At 36.5% G+C, this 7,666-nt stretch overlaps 1 long non-coding RNA gene across 1 annotated transcript; it reads left to right on the top strand.

Moving 5' to 3' along the window:
* Positions 1 to 657: 657 nt before the first annotated feature.
* LOC124158412 lies at positions 658 to 4,617 on the top strand. The gene is made up of 3 exons (XR_006864778.1): positions 658 to 696; positions 1,366 to 1,437; positions 4,570 to 4,617. It is a non-coding gene; the product is annotated as an uncharacterized LOC124158412 (long non-coding RNA).
* The last annotated feature ends 3,049 nt before the right edge of the window (positions 4,618 to 7,666 follow it).

Raw genomic sequence — 7,666 nt, 5'->3', positions numbered from 1 at the left:
GTGTTGATCCACGTATTTCAATTATTAGGTTTGAACTGTGCATAAGTAGTAATTTTTAAAAATATGTATTCCGGTTCAGATAATCCGGCGAGTTACTTGACGAGTGTTTTTGTGCTTCTGTGTTTTCTTTTCATCAATGGAATATGTGAAATTTTGTGACTAAAATATAATATTTAGTCTGGGTTGCAGAGATGATTTACATAGTTCTTTACTACGTACCAGAAAGTTTACCAATAACTGCTTAACTTAGTGCTGCTAGTTTTGTATTCAATAAAAATATTTGTTTTTGTCAATGCCGGTATGAAGTAACCTTACGGTCATTTACAACAATAAAGGCAATTACGTTTTTGACTAGAATCTGCGCATCCGGATACATATTAGTGGACGAAACTCCACTTTTCATTGCTTTATTTGTGTGTAGTTTATGAGAAGAATGACTATTATATTTCGAAGTAGTGTGAATGCTTAATTTTAGGATGCAATTAAAGTCTCGACGAGTCGCTTTTGCGACTATCTTTTCCTTGACTCATTCCGAATTTTTAATTCCAGTTTTGTATGAAGAGGATTACATTCCTAGGGCAGGTTAAAACGGAAAAATACATTAACACCGAACTTTTGTCGTGGCCCAGTGCTTATGCTGCAGTCTGCTCCTGTGTACTTGAAGTTTCAACATCTTTGGCAGAATATTTACTTGTGGTACGTATTCGGGCTTAGTAACTAATTGTAAAATATGGAAATATATAATTAATTAGGTTTTTCTGAAATGGCTTCAGTGATTATCAAAGAGGACGGTACTATTCATGCCTAATTATTGAGAGTTATTAAAAAATATGGCTGTGGAAATCTAGGAGTTTTTGATTATTTCTTCGTACATCATTTCAATTTCAATGCGTTGTTGTCAGTGTGTATATTATTCATATAAATTTTTCTAGAACTTATTGTGTTACTTATACATTTACTTTTATTAAGCCTGTGTGTTTAATTGTGCTTTTATAAATGTTTTATAAATAGTGATTGTCAAGAGTGGAGTGGGAGCTTATTGTTAATGTGTAGATATAACTTATTCAAGACCTGATGCGGTATTGTGTGAAAATAATATGGTTTTAATGATATTTTTGAGATATCATGATTTCTGTTGCAATAAAAACTTCTTCAAAATGCATTTCTTAGTCATACATTGTGATAAACCTAGGATATTGTGCTCCTAAATCCATTTATGGTGTTTATCCTAAGCCATAGGAGATTTTCTGCCATTTCCTTTTGCGTTGATTCTATATTCTTGTGATTAGTAATGTTTGCCATTGGAATAAATTAATAAATTTGATTTGCATCATCACTTGCATGTTGCTGCTGCTGTTCATGCAGGTTCCAAGAGTGTCATTTGGCAAGGGAGCAACATAGGAAGAACTAGCACACGATGCTAAAATTACTGATTGGGTAAGTTCTACATTTTACAAGAAATACCCTGACATTGAATGTTCAACTACCCTTTCTCACCAGCATGTATGTATGAATAGGATACCACATTGCCATTTATTTGTTTCTTAAGGGTTGAGGTTAGTGTCTGTAGCTTTGAATATATTTGTTGAAGGTAATTCATTAGAGTTCCTAGAGGAAAATGGTGCACTGCAAAGTAAAAGGCAAAAACCTCATAATGAAAGTGGGATATAAATATTAGACGCATTGGTTCTCTTTGAGTTCAAACTTAACTTAATTGTAGTATAAGCTTTTCTTTTTTTATACATCACTGATTGGCTGAATTTTTATCATTTTAAGCTTGGCATCATTCTTTTCCAAAGGTATTATGGCTTCATCGATAAACACGCAGAAGATAATTCATGTTTAAATGTAATTTTTGGGTTTCTTGTTTAGTTCATGTATTTGTTGTATAGAACACCAAAGAATCATTTGGTCTTCAGTAGAATACATTTTAAAGTCCTACTATACTGTATGGTTGAAGTACAACAGAGTGTTTTAAGCATGCTATAGAGTTGTAATTCTTACTTTCAGTTTTCTACTTCAGCATATGGTTAAAAAAAATTTGCAATAGGTCATTGCAACATGGTTGAATTTTTCAATCAATGATATTGTAAACCACATACTATGAAGCCACTGCTTTTAATCCCTCAGTCAAGTTTTAAAGTTCCAGTTACGAAGTACCCCCTTATTTTTGAAGAGGAAATTAGTATGTATGAAATGTTATTATGTTCATGAGATTAATGCTGAAATCAAATTACAAATAAGTGCAACAGTCGTTCTTAGAGAGGGGGAATTCAAGCACAAAACATGTTTAATCAAAGTAAATATTGCAAGTAATATGATTCCATACTCAAATCCAAGTTGATATTTGGCCTCACCAACAAGTTGTCTCTTCAGACTCCTCTGTCCTCCATAATGTCTACCTTTTCCCTAACTCATCCCATGTCCTCAACCACTGGGTCATATCATCTTAGTCTTCCTTGTGGGTGCCTTCCCTCTGGTTGTCCTCTCCACACTCCTCACTTCCTCTTATATGACCAAGCCATGCAATTCTCCTACTTCTGCTCACAGTGACAATATCTTGTTTTATGAAGTTTCCTGCTCTATGTTTATCAGTATTCTCCAAACCCCTTCGTCAAATGTTGGACCATATATCCTTCTCAATATTTAATTTCCAACAGTTATTTACTTCTTCTAGGGCTGCTTTGTTAGGGTCCTTACCTCAGTCTCATATACGAGCACTTGCTGTATTATGATAGTATACATTCTAATTTTTATCTATCTTGAGTTGATATATATCTGGAGTTGGTATATTGAGAAGTTGAATCTACGATAATTTTGATAGGCTCCAGTAGCATCTATTAGCTTAATTTATCCCCATTTGCATCTCTTCATCTATTTCATTTTGGCAGTAAATGGTGACTACCAAACACCAGCAGAGAAATGTTTGGCTCTGCCACTTCCAATTTTCATATATTTAGTCTTATCTTCAATTACCTGTAATCCTACTTTTATTACTATTCTACTTGGGCTACTGATTTGAGGTTACTTTTACTAAAAGCTATTAAGGCTACATAAGCAGCATGGGCCAATATATTTGTTTTTTCTTTGATACTTGCCCTTCTTGGTATAGCTTCAGTTGCTTTCAAAGCTTTTTCTAGTGCCAGGTCTCTTCTTCATAATTGAGAATGCTTCTTTTGATGGGTAAGTTTAGTTTTTTGTGCATAAATGCACTGCAATCCTGAGATTCCTCTTTTTAAGCTAGTTTCTTTCCAGAAGTGTGGATTACTTAATCCTTCTTGGCAAATTACTACATTATATGTTGTACTTAAAGGAATATATATTCCATGACGGTGTTAATGGAGAATGTAAATGTTGTTCATCTCATTGATTGGAGGGTACCATGAACATTGACTTGAAATCTTCACTGAACAGTTTTCTGGGGTTGAAATCTGTTCTTCATAATTACTAGTGTCTCTTTTGATAAGCAAGTTTGGTCTTTGCTCTTTGGTCTGTGCATTAATTCACTACTATTCTGAGATTCCTCTTATACAGTCAATTTTTTTCCATAACTATCGACTGCTTAATCCTGGTCTGAATGTTATTGTAATGGATATAATACCGGAGGAAACTGTATGACACATTCCATGGTGGTGTTGATGGAGATAGGTAAATGGTGTTCATTGTTATAATGAGGGTCATTAATTGGGGGGCACCTTCACCATTGACATGAATTCTTTGCTGAACAGTATTCTGGGGTTAAAATATGGGATACGTTTGAGAATGCCTATGAAATGTGAAATCTATCAACCTATTCCGCTGTTTGGAATGTTTTAAAATGTAAATATTTTTTAAAGAGGAGAGCATACGATGGTCAAGATTAGGCAAAGGAGTAGTTTAATATGACTGTATGTATTCAATTTGATAATAATTTTAGATGATCTGATAAATGTTGAAATATTTGTGTCAAGGAGTAATGGCAATGGCGTAACTAGGAATATGCTTTGGGATGGATAGGATGGCCTGGGGTAGCAACCCCCCCCCCCCTTTCAGACAAGGAATCAGTCCAAGAAAATTTTTGAAGAATAACATTCCTGGAAATACATTTGAAATCATTTTGGCACCAAAGATTTAACTTTTAGTCGATGCAGTTCAATATAGAAAATAATTATAAATAATTTTTTTATTTCTCTGAGGCTTTGGGGAGGGATCTTTCCCTTCCTCCCCCCCCCCCCATAGTTATGCCACTGAGTAACAGTGTTGTGGAATGTTAATGTCCTATTATTCCTTTTTATAATTTTGTATGCTGACAGGAAGATTGCCATCTTGGCAATAGAATTATTTTCCAGAAAGTTGTCTGCAAATTGAAATTGCAAGTTTATTAATTTCCTATAGCTCAAACCATGAAAGATGATATAGAAACTTAAGTGATTGCATGTTTAATAAACATCTGCAAATTATAGAACTTTATCATGACTGTTGATTGTGAGAATTTGATGCATCACTAAGATGCTGTTCGTTAAAATTACTTATGAATTAACGCTTTTGGTGTAATAAAGCTCGAAATTTTATTTATATTTTTAATTACAGGTTCAGATATTCGAGTAGTCAATGTCATTGGTGGTAAAGGAACATAGCAACATTGAGAAGAATGCAAGATGTGTGGCACCTGTCATCACCTTTTCATCATTCTCTCCTACTAATTTAAATCCATTTTAATAGAAATGTTACATCTTGTGCACTTAACATTTATTTTTTATTTTGCATTATGTAAATAATCATAGTTTCAATGGAAATGTTAAATCATTCTGGAAATCTTAAAATGTAACATTTGTGGTGTGTGTACATTATAGACTTTGGAAAAATGTGATTTTTTTTCTTTTATATACCTCCTTTGATGATATCTTTTATGATCTGCAACTCTCGTGAAAAGTACATAAACTGCATGACAGCTTGTGACTTATGTAGTTTTTCTTGTCTAATTTTGAGGTAGGATAATATTTCCGATTTTTCGGCACTAAAAATTGACCAGACTTGTCCTCAAATTCCTCGTATAATATCCATTGCGCTGTTTTCATGGAAGTTAACTCAGATAGTACATGCGAAATCTCTTCCGATCTGAAGATAACAATTCTCTCTCAGCTGATATTGGACTTTTGAAAATCTGAAATTATTCCTTTGACGAGAACAAAACGCTATATAGTAGCCCTGGGAGCAGTAATTGCACTTTTGGAAATAATTTACCCTGTTTCAGACATAATTCAATCTTGATGTACTGATGATTGAATATGAGAGTTTCATATCTAGAAAAACGTCCTGTGAAAAGAATCAAAACTTAACTGAAGCGCGATTATTTGTTATTTTTCACGATTTAAAATTTACAAATTGATAGTAAAGTGTTCCCAGTACATCAAGATTGAATATATTATGATTTATAATAACCGAAAATGCGACAGGAATCGCGTATTTATGAAAAAACTGGCATTATATCACTTTCTCCCATAAGACTCTATAGAGACGGAAGAACTAAAATGGCGGACGTCTCAATTCCCATAGTGGAAGTGTATGGAACGACTCGACCCTATGAGGGAGTAGTGTAGAGAACTGCCATCTAGAGGACTCTGAGAGAGTCTTATTTGGTGAGTCGCGACTCCCTCCCCTCCGCAGTCCGCACACGGCTCCCTCCCCTCCGTAGTCCGCACACGGCTCCCTCCCCTCCGCAGACCGCACACGACTCCCTCCGCGCACACTGTGCTGGTTGGAGTCGTGCGCGGTGGGAGTCGGACTCCAAGCGCACACGACTCCTTTCGCGCACACTGTGCGCTGGAATTGTGCGCGGCGAAGTCAGAATCCCGGCGCTCACGACTCCCTCATCGCACAATGTGCGGGTTGGAGTCGTGTGCGGACTGCGGTGATATTCGGACACCATGCGCACGCGACTCCTTCCACCAACATTTTCCGTGTTAGGCTTATCGCACGTTTGGCGGATCAAAGGGAGCACATGGCACTATTCGCGGATAGCCCACTGCTCACCTTTTCACGCCGCTTGAAAGATTATCGCGATCCATTTTCTGGGTAATACTCTAAATAATCTTAACGTAATTATCTCTCATGCATATTTCATGCATCGTGGAAGAAAAATGGTGGAAGACGCTCATGTACAAGTTTTCGGAAACGGCAAATTTATGAAAATAATACGAGACAAAGTGAAAATTTGTTCTAACACCAACAACTAAGATTAATCGAGGAAATTAAGTATGAAATGTTAACATGATCATGTTGTTTCGGAGAGAATATTTTGTTGCAACAGAATTTTTTGAAACTGTTATCTCTAAGCTCGGGAGACAAATTATATTGTCCATATTCCATGAAAGATATTACGTATCTGCAGAAATGGTAAGCTATGTCTCCTGTTAAGCATTACTAGACAAAAATCAGTAAGAAAAATTTTAAAGTTTCGAATACACTACGTTTAAAATTAAGTTGCATACCCATGGGTTCATTCAGCGGTGTTGCTGGTCGCGGGCCCGATGGCGAACCCCGACTCCTCCCACCCCGACCTTTTACTCCTTTGAGGAGGAGGAGAGGAGAGTAAATCAAATTCCAATCGTCGAGTTGGACCGTAACCGATTATAAAATCAGCTTCTAAAAAATTTTTAATGCGTACAACGCGGGAAAATCTGATATTTGGAAAGGTTTTGACGAATGTGTGGCAGGAGTAGCGCAAAAGCCAAATTCTCGAGCAAGCGGCATTGTGGAAGTGAACAATTACCTTAGTGAGCCTCTTCTGAATAGGACTGCTAACTCTTTGAAATGGTGGAGTAAACATAAATCAAAGTACCCCGAACTATGTAATGTGGCAAAAAAAGGTGCTTTGTGTCGTTGGTAGTTCAGTTCCCAGCGAAAGAATATTTTCTAAAGCTGGACAAATTATTACTGAGAGACGAAATAAACTTTCAGGGAAGAAAGTTTCCCAGACTTTATTTCTTTATGCCAACATGTGATTAATTTTAAATAAATATTTCATATAGTGATGAAGGAAATTTTGCATTTTAAATGTTCGCTCAAGCCCCCCCCCCCTATCCACCTTCCCCTCCCTTTCTCATGACCCCTCATTTCCCCTCCCCCAAACCGAGAAACACCTTTTTGAGTCGCACTGTGCGAGCGGCACTCTGAAGTGTGCTGTGAGCGGTGAGCCAGCTCACCAAAAAGAGTCGTTTATGCCATCACTAGCGCGTTCCCTATGAGCGATTTTGAAAAAAAATCATGTCATTTTTTTATTTATTTAAGGAATTGCTCACATACAGCATTTCTGCCAATTTAAAGTGACGCAGTAACAAACATAAAATTTTAACATAAAAAATTTGAACAAAGAGCAGTGGCATAAGATAGTAAAGAACAAAATAGAAGGCACGAGGAAAGGGAGGTGGAGAGGGAGGTTTATTTATTAGCCGAGGAATGGGACATGGCGAGTTTGATAAATGAGTTTAAGGGCAGAAAATACGGGTCAATATTGTCTGGTAATGAATTAAGCAAGGAGCAAAGGCGGTGTTGGAGGGATCGCTTACCGAGGGATAGTCTAGGGATAGGCGTATGGAGCAAGGAATGTGTACGAGTGGGTCGGCAAGGCACTCTGAAATTAATGGATGAAAGCAAATCAGGACAATCAATGTGTGAATTTAGAATA

The sequence above is a fragment of the Ischnura elegans genome, chromosome 5, assembly GCF_921293095.1.
Source record: "Ischnura elegans chromosome 5, ioIscEleg1.1, whole genome shotgun sequence".
In the NCBI taxonomy this organism is placed as follows: domain Eukaryota; kingdom Metazoa; phylum Arthropoda; class Insecta; order Odonata; family Coenagrionidae; genus Ischnura; species Ischnura elegans.
The sequence above is the reverse complement of the archived record's forward strand: the minus strand, read 5'-3'. Positions and strand labels throughout refer to the sequence as shown.